The following is a 14,122-nucleotide window of genomic DNA, read 5'->3' on the forward strand; positions in this document are numbered from 1 at the left end:
AGCATCTCCTTACACAACTAATCCTGGTTTTAATTCAGTCTGCTTCTAATATTTCTCTGCATCTTTGCATTTTTAAGCTAGAATACCCCCTTAAGAGTGCTTTACAGAAGGGTTTTAGCATTGCTTGTGATGCTCCAAAACTTTCCTTGACAATGTCTGCTGCTGTTCTTTTGTATAAGAAATTATTGCTTTATTTATGTGCTCAACATATATTTGTGTCATTTAAATACAAAGCAATAGTAAATAAGCAGAACATACCTGAACAGCAAACATTGTCTATGAAGCACAGACACTTGAAAGCTGCTAGCAGAAGTGAAAAATGAAAATGAAGATAAGCAGGTCCAGTAGAATACCTGCAAAGGACAGACAGAGCTGTTGTCAAACAAGATGCAGTACTGAAAACACACAGAAAACAATTTCATGCAATACTTTGCATTCAGCCACTCGTATTTCTCTCATCACTCTACTGACAATAGAGCTAAATGCTTATTAACCAGTTATCACAGAAAAAAAAATGGAAAAAGTTGTTCTTGGGAAAAAAGGTGGAGGAAAATTTTATGAGAGATCATGAGCCCCAGTATGTAGCTGGTAAATTAATGCATAACCATAAATTCATACAATCCCTTTTAAAAAAATATTTCAAAATTACCACATTTGAAATGCAATAAACAAGTAATTTTCAGTACTTTAATACATATAATGAAATACTATAGTACAAGTAATTTATAGATACTTCTCTTTTGACTTCCTCCTTTTCTGATGGATCTGGATCTAAAGCCCGTAGTTACTAGCCCTGACAGTGCTGTAGCCATAAATGCAAGAGGGACATTTCACAAAACCCTTAAAACAAAGGCCAAAAGATTTGTAAAGAAATTTATCTGAAAAAAAGATCAGGATCTCACCTAAGGAATTGAATCTTCAGGATGTGTTACAGTAAAATGCCATTGGTTCTAACTGTGTGGCACTGCTTTTGATTTGCAGATTAATTACTTCTATTCCTGTAGCTGGAGCTATGTATTTGCACACCCAGACTTTTTCTGAGAATACTGAGAAATGACCTATGTGACATTTGCAGTAGGAAACTCATTTATTACATCAAGGTCCTAGAGATAAAATCTCATATTGTGAGGTAATGAATAATGTATTTTATTTAATTTAATCATCTTAAGGAAACAAATAGCAAAAAATATTAACTCCCATCATGAGAGACTGAGGGGTGAAAAATACACAGCATAGACTGAAGAGAATTATGCGTAATGAATACAATGAAAGATAAAAGGAAAGTATGAAGTTTGAGTACATGACATTACAAACATCATTTACAGAGCTTGAATTTTGACAAAGTGGACTGTAGAATATGCATATGGATTTCTTTATTTTTATTAAATTAATTTTTAGACAGTGATAGCACTATAAAATAACTGTCTTGGAACACTGCAATATTATTTTGAAAGTTGCAAGGCCTCAACATGATGATAAACGTTTGAACCCCAACACAATTTTTCTCCTTGATTATATTATTACTCCTTTAAAGGAAGAGGAAAGCTTCTTCTCTTTTAAAACAATCAATTATAGTACTCTGGACTATCTTGTTCTGCATCATACCCTGCTGGGATGAGCAGGGAATGTTCTAGTCAATCATGTGTCACTTGAACCCTACAGGAAATTTCTGTCTTTATGAATGAAAGGATTAGTGAAACCAGTAAGGACACCAAGAAACACAGACAGGAGGGGAGAAATGCAATTCTCAGTAGACATAATCCACTCTTGACTCAGGACTTCAATTTGAGCTTGAAGTCCTTTCAATGAATAACATGCATTTGATAACATCCATTAGATTGTCAGCTTCTTTACTAGAAACTTTCTTTAATGGACATTTTTTCTTGTTTTGAAGAACCTATATGGATAGATTATGATGAATAGGATAAGATACAATGAACAAAGACTCCAGTTAGATGTTCTAATTTGATTAATACTTACATCACTCAATTGGAGTCCAAGGCATTTTAAAGCTATTAAAGAAGACAAATGGGTTTCTCAGGAGTCTGAGATCCTAAATGCAAGATTTTCAAGTGTACAAGTTTCTTCCTATTTTTCTGGTGATAAAATCCCACCAAACCCTTAAACTTTGAGCTGGCTGCTTTCTCAAAAATATTTTTATTTTTATTTAGATCAGCTATAGATGTATATATAAAGATATATATATTTCAGTCTTCCACCCTTTATTCCTTTCCTAAGTTTTTTCACACCCTAATTTGCAATGAATGCTTATGTTTCATACACTTTCCAGTGCAGAAGTTATCACATTTTTCTGTTTCTTAACTAGCTTTAAATGTAAATCAACACTGATGCATTAGAATAAGAACCCCTGGACAGAAAAGCAGGCAAGTGGTCTACCTCAAGCCCCCAGTGTGACATTGGAAGGCCAACCCTGTCCCGAGGTGCATCAGGCACAGCATCACCAGCTGGGCAAGGAAGGGGATTGTCCTGCTCTGCCCTGCACTCAGGTGGCCTCACCTAAAGTCCTATGTACATGTTTGGGTGCCACAACATAAGACACTAAACTTGGAGAATGTCCAAAGGAGGGCAACAAAGATGGTGAAGGGCCTTGAGGAGTGGCTGAGGTCACTTGTTCTGTTCAGCCTGGAGAAAAGGGGACTGAGGGGAGACCTCATTGCAGCCTGCAACTGAGAGTCTACAGAAGGCTGAGTGGCAGGCACTGATCTCCTCTCTGTGGCGACCAGTGACAGGAACAAAGGGACAAAGCCTGAAGCTGTGTCAGGGCAAGTTTAGGTTGTATATTAGAACAAGATTCTTCACCCAGAGGGTGGCTGGGCACTGGAACTGGTTCCCTGAGGAAGTGATCACAGGACCAAGCCTGATGGAGCTCAAGGAGTGTTCAGACAATGATCTCAGGCACCTGGTGTGACTCTTGATGATGGTACTGTGCAGGCTTGGGATTTGGACATGAGGATCCTTGTGGGTCAGCTTATTCTGTGATTCTGTAATTAATAGTGCCAGTAGTGCCTATAAGCCACATCCTCTTTAAGTAAGATTTATTAAAGATCTGTTAATCTTATATTTTACACCAATAAATATCAGGTTTGGCTAAAAAAAAAATAATAATAAAAAAGTCTTCTTTCATGTTATTTATTCTGTAGAACAGTTTATGAACCTTTTTGATTTTTTTACTATCCATCTCATTATCATCTTTCCATCATCTGGCTTTCATTCTTTATCCAACATAATTATAGCCAATTATTAATACCTTGTTATTTGAAAAGGAGTTTCCACTTTATTCCCACCATTAATTCTCTCTTGTACTCTCACATGCATACTCAGATATGTTTATAAAGACGTGAATAGGATGTGAAGAAACTACTGTTAGATGCATCCAGTAGATTTTTAGGCTCCCTTATAGCCAACTCCTATGGAATACAGAGAAAAGCTCCAGGAGAATTTATAGTCTTCATTTGAAATCTGTAAGAAGCAATAAGCTACTAATCAGAAAGTTCCAAATAATAACCACCATCAGAGTACACAGAGTGATTCAGACCCTAAAGAACAGGGAATAAACCAAGCCTCCACAATCAAGTACTGCCCCCAAAAGGTCCACAATTTCTCACTCACTAGGAAATTGTGCATCAAATTTTAGACACAAAATAACAATTTTCTTCAATAAAGGAGTGGGAGAGACAGAGTATCACAAATACCCCAGGTTTCTCAAACTGCTATTATTTTCTATTACATTTTAAAATATTTCCCTCAAGGCTTCTTGTTTTCATTATTAGTATCTCATTGTATTCCCAAGTGCATAAGAATTTAGGCTGGCTTCATAACATGTTTCTCAGAGTTTCTTCTTTTTTTTTCTTGAGCATTTGAAATATAAGCACAGCTAAAATTGTAAATCCCTTCCTCCACCATGCTCTGGCAGTACCTCAGTGAGAGAAATAGAGGAAAGATGTCTGGTTATCAAGAGAGAAAGGAACTACAGTAATCCAGCTGGATATAAGGGCTGTAGCAATGAGGTGCAACAATGCTGGCAAAGGTGTGCAGAATGTGTAAAAGTTGACAGCTCTTCTATCAGTGCTTAAGGAGCAGGAAGGCAGCTACTGGAAGTATGGGCATTGGATACCACATCTGTAGTGCAGAAAAACAGCTATGCAGTTAAAGCAGGAAAGAAAGTTCATTATATAAGAAAATCAAATCTACCAAAGGAAGGTGAAAAAATGGGAAGGAGAAACATCACAATATAGAAAGAGTCAACAAAAGTTAGGAATCCGCATATCACAAAAAAATTTCTATCAATTGAGCTTTATTCCTACAGAGACCATTAGAAGCTTTGATCCAGACAGATCAGAAATCATACATTTTGGATGAGATCCTCATCATTTGTCATTATTTGCTAGATATGCAAATTGAGGAGTCTAATAATTATATTTTTTACAGATTCACCCTGGTGTTGCTTATCTTAATATTGGTTTTGATAGCACATTTGAAGTATGTCAAAGGAATGAAAACTGGAGATTTCTTAAACAGCTACCAATTTGTTCATATGCAAATTAAATACTTAAAAAAAAGCTTCTATCTGAAAAACAAAATACCATGACTGATAAACTGGTAGTGTTAATTCAGTAACCTTTGGATTTCAGCAGGAAAATTACTCTTTCTAAATGTGAAGTCCACCTTCTGTCACACCTTGGATAGAAAGAAAAAATATTCAGACAGAAGAAATTAGAGTTACTTATCCATCCCTGACAGCACCTATGTGTTAAGTTGATTTTAGCATTTGTCAAAAGAATGAAAATAGGATGGTACCATTCTCCAAAGCTGATGATCTGAAAACTACTAGTGGATCTCCCTGGCTGATCACCCAAGACATAAATACACTCTAAAAAATAATTTTTCAAATATAAGTGGACCTTAAAGAACAGACTGCAATGACTTACACCAGAGACTGTAAAAAGAAATACGTGCTTATTTTGCTGAGCTTTATGAATTACTAAAAGGATGAATGTACTATAATTACATGGATTTACATTAAACCAATACCTTATAATAAGAACAGGACAGAGCAGAATATTCCCCATGTTTCTGTTGTCCACAGAGTAATTTTTGTGGCAATCTGATAATGATGTACTAGTGATTTTCCCCTTATCTCTACCTGCTTTTAAAAACTTACATGTTGCTTTATTTATATTAGTACTCAATTATAATTGCACATGTAGTAATATCAACTGGTACCTGAGATGATCTTTCTACTAAGATGGAATCTACATTAGAAAAGATTTGAAGCCACTTTTGCTAAGAGTGTGCAACACCATGGCAAAAGAATAAAACCCCAAAGACTCCTGGCAATCCAGGACACCACTCTATCTGTAGGTTTCTGTATCCTGTAAGCAACTATAAGGTGTTCTTTGGTAAATCATATTTTCACAGAAGGACTGTCGAAAAATAAGAGCTTATTTTTGCTTAAGCCCTTGTCTGTGGTAATTAACTGTGAAAACTTGCCACTTTTAAAAGTTCTTCTGACAAAATATGGGAGAGAGAGGCTGTAAACTGCTTCCTAGTCAGTGCTGGTTTTAGATTAAAATACATATTTTCCTGTTTCCATCAGTCAAAGTGACAAGCAGTGAAAATACAAGCAGACTTAACATTGCTAAGATGCTATTCCATAGTTGCTCATGCTCAGATAATGTATTCCAGAGAGAAAAACTAAGATTAGAGAGAGATTTATATTTCTCTCCTGACTGCCCCCCAGGAGTAGGTAGAGTAGACAAAAGATGATGAAATTCTATCAATTACAGGAAACTACATAAGCCAGCCTTACTCATACAAAAAAGGGTATTTTCAAGGAATTATAACTTTTCTTTCTAACATATGAACTGAGATGAATAGCTATAATAATACTCCGGACCTTGCTGAGATAGATTGTCTAGCTTTTCTCATTTGAATTTTATCTAGCACATAAATATTGATCATTTTAATATGTGACTCAATTACAATGCCTTTTAATATCTGTACTTCTATATTCTGGATTATGCTGCAAAATGTCTTATCTGTTGTATGTGGCCATGAAATATTTCACAACCTTCCCTTCAGAATACTTTAGGTTGGATAGGCTTCTCAAAGCTTATCTCTGATTCAAGGTTTGTCAAGGGGAATTGAGCTATTTCTTAGTGGATTTCTGAAAATTTCTACCAAATACTCTGTTTCTCACCATGTCATAAGTTGCTGGAAGAAACATCAGTCAAAATGCAACAGCAGAGATGAAATGTAGTTTTTTTCACTAAACTGCTTCTTAAGGACCAACCTGTAGAAAGTTTAAAATAAAATGTATAAAGCTTTTGTGGAAAGCACGGAATTGGCCCTATTGATCATCCTCAGTGATTTAGAGCTGTTTATTTGGATTCACCTCGGTCGTGTCCCAATAGTATCTTCGTTTTTTTATGCTACATATTTTAATAAATGTCCATAGAAACATATGAGCAAGTTGCTCAATAAACACAGCACTGCCTTCCCACAGATAAAAAATAAGCTTTTTAGTCCAAACAGGTTGAGCTAGCTGAGATGAAATAATATAAAACATAAATGAAAAGGGTATAGATAGGATTCTATCTCCTATTAAAATGGTCCAGGAAACAGTTTCTGTCCCAGAATAAAATGAATTATTTGAACTGCAGGCTGAACTTATATGTCAAAAAGGCCAGTTCACTCATCCTTATCTAAAGAGAATTGTTTGCAAGCATTTCAACCTTTGGTGAACAGCCTGATGCAGTACGAATCAAAAGGTGTGTGGTTTCCTTAGATGTGAAAGATGGAGTTTTTTGCTGAAAATGTCTGATATTCATTTCAGCCTCAAACTGCTGGTAATAGATTGCCACTAGCCAGTAAAAAGTTCACTTTAAAGAATTATATGTCCTTTCTGTCCTTGGTCACAGTTACTGTGTTATCTACAGTTGGCAATTTTCTCATGTGTTCTTCAGAAGGTCATTCAAAACTCTCTTACTTGGCAAGATGATTAGGATCTAAAAATATTATGATCTCCAGGCATTTAGCATTAGTTAAATTTCCCAGTGTTCAGAATTAGATGAAAGTCAACCAGAAAGGTTAAATTCAAACAATCTGGTGCTTATAATTTATATGCTATAACCAGAGCCCAATTTTGTAATTTTTTTTCAGGAGTTTGAACAGTCATTGTTAATAGAAGTACCAAGGATACAATACATACAGTCCAATAGATTCCAGTATATACACTCCAAGAATATACCTGCCTCTTAGATATATATAATTCTAAATTAAATGCATATAGTTTGTACTTTCTAGCTTAATTTTTCAGTAACCAAATAAGCAAATAGCATGGGAAGTTGAGTGTTCATATTTCATCTCTAAAAAGATGCCCTCATTATGTACAAATCCTACTGCTTCTGAAGCATACACAATAACCTTGGAAAAATACATATAGAAACAAAAACCCAACAAACATCCAGGATTATTTATAGAAAAAGGCCTCAAGCTGTGCAAGGTTTTATGAAAGGTTCAGTGAAGTTTTTGGGTTTGCTGTTTGGGGTTTTTCAGGCCACAATTACAATATACGTATGGTACAAAAACTTCAACAGCTGTCATGTTCATATTCATTCATTACTTCTTTTAAATAAATATTTCAAATTATTCCTTGATAAATCAGTCAATGTATTTCCCTATTTGCACAGAAATGGCTTACATCCAGCTTCCTTTCAAGCCCACATGATTGTTGAGAGCAACAGCTTCATACACAAGTTCCAAATTTACAACTTTACTACTTCCCATAAGGCCAGAATAAAAAAATACCATAAATACAAAAGAGAAGGGATGCAAAGACTTGCTTCAGCTAACAAGGACTAAAAGTAAATGAGAAGGAAGGTTTTGCATTTTCCCAGTTATCTGCCCTTTTTTTGGCTATGAATGCTCTCCTGAAAGGAAAGTTTTACAAAGAGATAGTATTTGGGTGGTTTATAACTGGTAAGAAAAATATGTAGGAAGGAGAGAAAAGATAAAAAAAAAAATATTAGAAGTAAAAATTTTCTCAGGTGTAGCATATATAGCTGTTCCTCAGCTATTGAGAACTATTATACACTCATCCTCTAATTTGGCCTCTTGGATTACAGTCAGTCTTTAATCTTTAGGAAATAAGTGTCTGAAATTTGTCTGACTGGAGGTTTTAGGGTGTTATTGGCCAATAATTTTGCTGGTTAGTTTTAGGGCAAGGTTTATTATCTATCTAATGGGACCTCCTGAAGCAGAAAACCTAGTAACCTCCTAAAGCTCATCAGATAAAAGGATTATAGACTGATCCACTATCTTTAATGAAACTCAAGAGCACTGAAGCCTTACTTTCTATGATGAAAATTGTGCTAGGGCAGGGAACAGATCCCTGCATTATCCAGCCTCTGCCATTTAGTGATGGACAAATGGAGAGACCAGGCTGTACAACTGTGGTAGGAAAAAAAGATGATGCTCACAGGTTTTGATAAATTTATAATTCCGCTGGCAACATCAGTTGAAGAGCCAGTTCTATTAAATATCACAGCTGTGAAACTGAATGCTGTCATATTTCTCCCAGAATTTTCATAATGCTGATGTAAAAATAGTGCCAGAGTTTAAAATTTTCAGCACCAACTATTTTAAGGAATTCAGTTTTACTGAGATTTACAGATGAATTTTTAAGTTGTGCATAGAATAAAACATGCCTGAAAATACTTCCTTTGCTCAGGCCATTCACTCCAAGAAACAAAGAGTTAAGATACAGGAAAATTCTCAAATGCAGTCAAATTGAGCTGTCTGTGGCTGAATTTCTGAGTTATGTACTACTAGCTCCACTTTCTCAAGTGAGCACACAAAGTTGAAAAGCACTCTGTTGCTAGATTAAATACATGCAGCTTTGACTAAAGCAGGTGAAAAATGAGGAGACAGTGGGCAAATAAAAAATCCCATGATAATTAATTGAGCATCATCCTTATCTAGTTCTCCCTGTCTTCACTCTTCACGTCCATTCTGCTGAAATAATTCTAAGGCACAGCAGACTTTCAAGTATTGATACAATAAATCTGTTGCAGCAGCTCCCCAATGTCCTTCACACATTCTATCCCACTAAGATCACCGTGAACCATACAATCACCCTATTCAGATAGCATTGCCATAGCTCATTTTCCTTAGGGACATAATGTGAAATTAATAGACAGGATCCTCTGTCTGCATTTTATCCAGCTACCCACTGCATCTGTGAGCCAAGTGACTGCAAGTGCATTCCTCTAATGCCAGTCTTTCCATGGATTCTCAGGTATTTTCTATTATCAATTCAAAGTCTTAATTCTCCATGTGATCCATGGCTCAGGGTTCTAGCTACTCAGTGATTGTGATTTCAGCAGAGCATTTAGCTTTGCCATCGATGATCACAAACAATATGAGCTTTAGTATGAAATTTTGGATTAAGCACAATAATAAAAGGCAACAAGAACAAAGTGATCTTCTCTCTCAAAAGGATATGAAGCCTTATGGTAATTCCCAAGGAAATTAAGCTAACTCATCGTAGAAGAAACTATTTTGGAAAAAGTGTAGAACTATAAAACTTTAAGGGATTTATGTAAACTGTAGAGTATGTATTAGCAAAAGGAAAGCCTGTAACTGAATGTCAAAATTAACAAAAAATTAATATAAACATAACATTTGTGACAAGTCTATCTAAAAGGGGAACAAAACAAAAGAAACACAAACTGTTTTGAAGAAAAATATTAATACTATTTTGTTGGGTTATTGTAGATAAAACAAAAGGCTTTGATCTATTTTGATGTATTTTTTTAAATATCCTAACCACACACAAGAAAAATTTTATTTAAAGAAGTTCAAGCAATTTCTATAATTTAGCAAAGTGTCAATGAAGAAGATACGTATGAGTAAACTAAATGTTTCCTTCTTCAAGTCTAGCTTCACAATCCTTAACAGCAAATACTATCAGTTATTTGTTGAAACATTACATGGAAAATTAGGGGAAAGAAAAAGATATTTCATTTTCTCAAATAGGATTGCAAAAAATTAAATTAATTCATTCTCACCTATTTTCTTTCTAATCTACTTCAGCTATCTAAATATGAGATAACTAAGAGAATAAATGAGTAAACTGCTAGTGTGTGCAATGAACATTTCCCACTAAAATAATGAGGAAAAGAGTATATCTCAAACTCTGAAGCTTGAAGTATAAGAATCTTTGGGGTCATGATAAATGGTTTGTAGGTGGTTCCTCAAATGGCATTAAACACACAAAAGTTCAGATTTAAGAACAGTACCTATGCAAATTCACGCAATTTGGGAGACTCTTACGTCAAGGAGAACTCCACTTAAAAGGAGTCAACTGAAAGAAGCACTACAATATTTTAGAAGGAAAGCATCCTGCTTTGCAGTTTCTAGATGACTGATGTGAGTCTCACTAAGAAGACCAGTGATATAGGGTAGAGTGGAAATAACTGGATAGAGTACAATGATCACATAATTATACAGAGTGGAAGAATAATAATTTTTCCAGCCATACACATGAATGCTTTCTAAGCATTCCCCTTGAAACAAAGGGCCATTGTCTATGCTTACAATCAAAGTGCAGATCTGCAGTGTTCCATTAAGGTCTCACAAGCTTCTCCTACAGGTGAGAAACACCTTTCATGAGGACTTTCCAAAAGGCTTCTAGGGGCTTTTATAGCAGTTAAACACACCATTCCTTTTCATTCTCCAAGATAAGACAGTTACTTTTTGATGATATTTGGTTAAAGCTGTTAGTATTCAAACATGGAAATTACAACTGGGTGAATCTTCATTATATTCTCCATACCTCTCTACCTATCAAACAAAAATTCAGTGTTTTTCAAGATTTAATCAACTGCATTTCACACCATTCTCTTGAGATACATGAGGAAAAAATAAAGAATTGTGAAGCAGAATCATAAGGATGATCATAACCACAAATATAATCAAGATATTCATGTTATACATTAACTTTTGCTAAAAGAAGATACAGTGAACTGAAGCACTATTTCAATTTCAGGCAACTTTTTTTTCAGTTTTGGGTTTAATTTTTTTTAATCTTTGGATTAGTTTCTTTATTTGATGGAAGTTACTTGAAAAGTGAAAAATTCCTCAAATCAGCATCCCAGAGGTATTTTTAGAAACTCTGATGACCTTAACTCTGGTATTATTTATAAACAAACATAAGACCTAGAGCTAATAAAATCATACTAAGGAATAAGGCAATTAGGATCCACAGAATTCACTGAAAGTATGTAAATCTGTCTTGTAAGTAGGTTTTTTGGTTTTTTTTATATTTGTCATAATGAGATGTTCCAACCTGCTCCTACACTTGGTGTATCTTAATGTGAGAAAAGACTGGCTTTATATAATGATTCCAGGAAAACATAAGAAAATATAAGAAGCACAAAGCAGAAATGCTTTCACCAGAAAAACAATTTATAGAACAATAAAAAGTAGTTCAGCTGTTCTTGATTGGAAAATTCAAGGAAAACAGAAACATCCTATCCAACTCCAGTCACAAACAGTTTGTCTACTCAAACTGGAACCAAAATAATCAAATGCACTATATTCCATAACTGTAGTTATCTTTGAATAGTTTAAAACTTTTCTCCCTTAAAAAACCCAAAAAAACCCACAAAAAACACAAAACATCTTACCTACCTTTAGTAAGAGAGGAAATTATGTAAGCAGAAGCATTACTTGATAATTAAAACCATAATTAATTGCTTTGCAAAACCTATTTTGCTGCTACAAAACCAGGAGGACCTTTTCTCAGAGTTATTAATAGGTAATGACAACTGAAAATCAAGGAAAGACACAAGTCAGTGGTATAAGATTAACTAACTAAATATTTAGGCATCAAAAAACAAATAAGGAAACAGAATAACTCATCTTATCATGTAACTCCATAGGCTGTAGGAATTAATTTTTATTGGATTCTATGATGAGACACCTAGTCAAATAACTAACCTATGAGGATCTTCAAAGATGATGCCTCTTATCCCAGTCAAAATTTATTATTAATCAATGGAGCAACAATCTCTCGCTAGCTCTTGTAGTTGTAACTTCACACACTTTGAAAGTGCAAAAAAAGGATTTAAATTTATCATTGCTCATTAAACCTGCAAAAGCCTGTGTTAATTGGATGTCTCCCTAATTCACTTACATGTTTCCTGACAATAAAGACCATATGATTTAAGTTCAACTGATTCTAAAGTCATTATTTACTGACTTCACTGAAGTTCATAGCCTGAAGCTGAATTAAGAGTGGTAAGAACTATTCATGAGAAAGGAAAAGGATCAAAGAAACACAATTACTCTAAATTTGGAGGACTGAGGAAAAAAAAAAAAATGTAGAACATACACTAATACCTTTAGTATTTTTAAAGCGAACTGTGATGCCCTACCTATTCTGGACCCTCTTGTCTGCTCACATTTCCCCATCACAATAGTGAGAACACTTGAGACAAAACATGCTTAGATCTGGGCCTCTACAGTCTCATTGTGTTACTGACAAAGTATGTTCATTACAAAATAAATTATTGATCTGACATGTTAAAACCTCTACAAAGCAAACTATTTCTCATTCACTTTTAAAACAAAATAATTGGAAACATTAGTGAGATGTTCATTTTGGAAGCCTTATGGTAGAGAGATCATGCAAAACTCTTTTTAGATTAAGACACACTGGACTCTTGTCCAGAACCTCTTAGAACATTAATGTGAAAAAGAGTATGACCAGTGAAAGAACAGTTTGCAGTGTAAGATGGATATTGAGAGATTATCCTGTATGCACTGCACTACAAAACAAGTCTATCAGAGGCAGCTGGGATATGATGCAAACCCATTGTAATTGTCTGTGGGTATGTGAGTGACAGATGGCTGAATTGAGTGGAAGGATAGAAATAGTGTATTCTATTCAGAGGTAAAGGGAATACAATAAAAGTAAAAGTGTAATTTTTGCAGCTGCAAAGGCTTTTTGACAGCAATTTGCTTCCAATCACTTTCCAGTAACACATGACTAGGACAGTAAACATCATTAAAGTAATCAACTAGTCATCAGGAAAAATAAATTAATAGAATAATTTATTGTTCACACCCATCTATGCCTAATGCAGACGCCTAAAATATGTGGCTAGACAGCACTCTGAATGTTAATGTGTCAGATGTAATACTGAAATCCATTCTTTAGTGCATGGCTTAGACAAGGATTTTCAGACAAGAAATAGTACTGGAAAGAGCAATGACTGGAATACCTTCAGTGGTATTTCTCAACTATTTGCTGAACAATTTCATCAACACACTGTTGCGAAAATGAACTTTAGAATTACTAAATTAAATCAGATGTTAACTTGAGGTACTGCAAGCATGATATGAAAGAATGTAGACCTTTACAGACAACCTGTGTATTAAAAGGAAAATATCTGTAGAAAAAGGTTTAAATCTAATATTTGTCCTTCCAAGGACATTTAACACATGGCTGCTGATCTGTCAGACAACTCCTTAGTCCGTTTTAAACAATTTAATAGCGTAATAATTTTATACAGGAAGAAATCTGTATTCACAGGGCAGTGGCTGTGACTGAAGCACCACTGCAGCCCAGCAGCAGTACTTGTCCCTGCTGTCACAGTGGCTTCTGCATACAGATGTGCACAAGATGATCTTTGGTAGCAGTCTATAAACCTGTCCAGCCCAAGGGACCCTTAATCCCGGCTGTTGACTTTTTCTGTAGAGTGAAAAAAGTGCCTGCTTGAGCAGAAAATGCTGCAGGACAGTGGAATGACTCTGAGGTAGACCACAGACCCTCTCACAGCCTTTTCTTCCTTCTGCAACAGCTTCCTTAGCACCAGTTGCCCACCTCTGGTGCTCAAAAACTAAATCAGCAGCCATAGGCTGTGCAAATCCACTCTTGCGCTTTTCCCATGCTGGATTTAAAACTACATCTAACCAGATAACTGAGATTACCATAAAGGGATCAACTTCTCCCCAGCCTACTGAAGAAAATAAATTTGCATAATAATATCTGCATATGTTTATAAACAAAATGTGTCTAGATACAGTGCTGATC

At 35.1% G+C, this 14,122-nt stretch overlaps 1 long non-coding RNA gene across 1 annotated transcript in view; it reads right to left on the reverse strand.

Moving 5' to 3' along the window:
* Window positions 1-498, reverse strand: part of LOC110467584 (uncharacterized) — a 44,233-nt gene extending 43,735 nt beyond the window's left edge. The window contains exon 1 of the long non-coding RNA XR_004148275.2: window positions 259-498. This is a non-coding gene — a long non-coding RNA (uncharacterized LOC110467584). The remainder of the gene's footprint in view (window positions 1-258) is intronic.
* Between the last annotated feature and the right edge of the window lie 13,624 nt (window positions 499-14,122).

Source organism: Lonchura striata, chromosome 4 (genome assembly GCF_046129695.1).
Source record: "Lonchura striata isolate bLonStr1 chromosome 4, bLonStr1.mat, whole genome shotgun sequence".
Classification (NCBI taxonomy): Eukaryota; Metazoa; Chordata; class Aves; order Passeriformes; family Estrildidae; genus Lonchura; species Lonchura striata.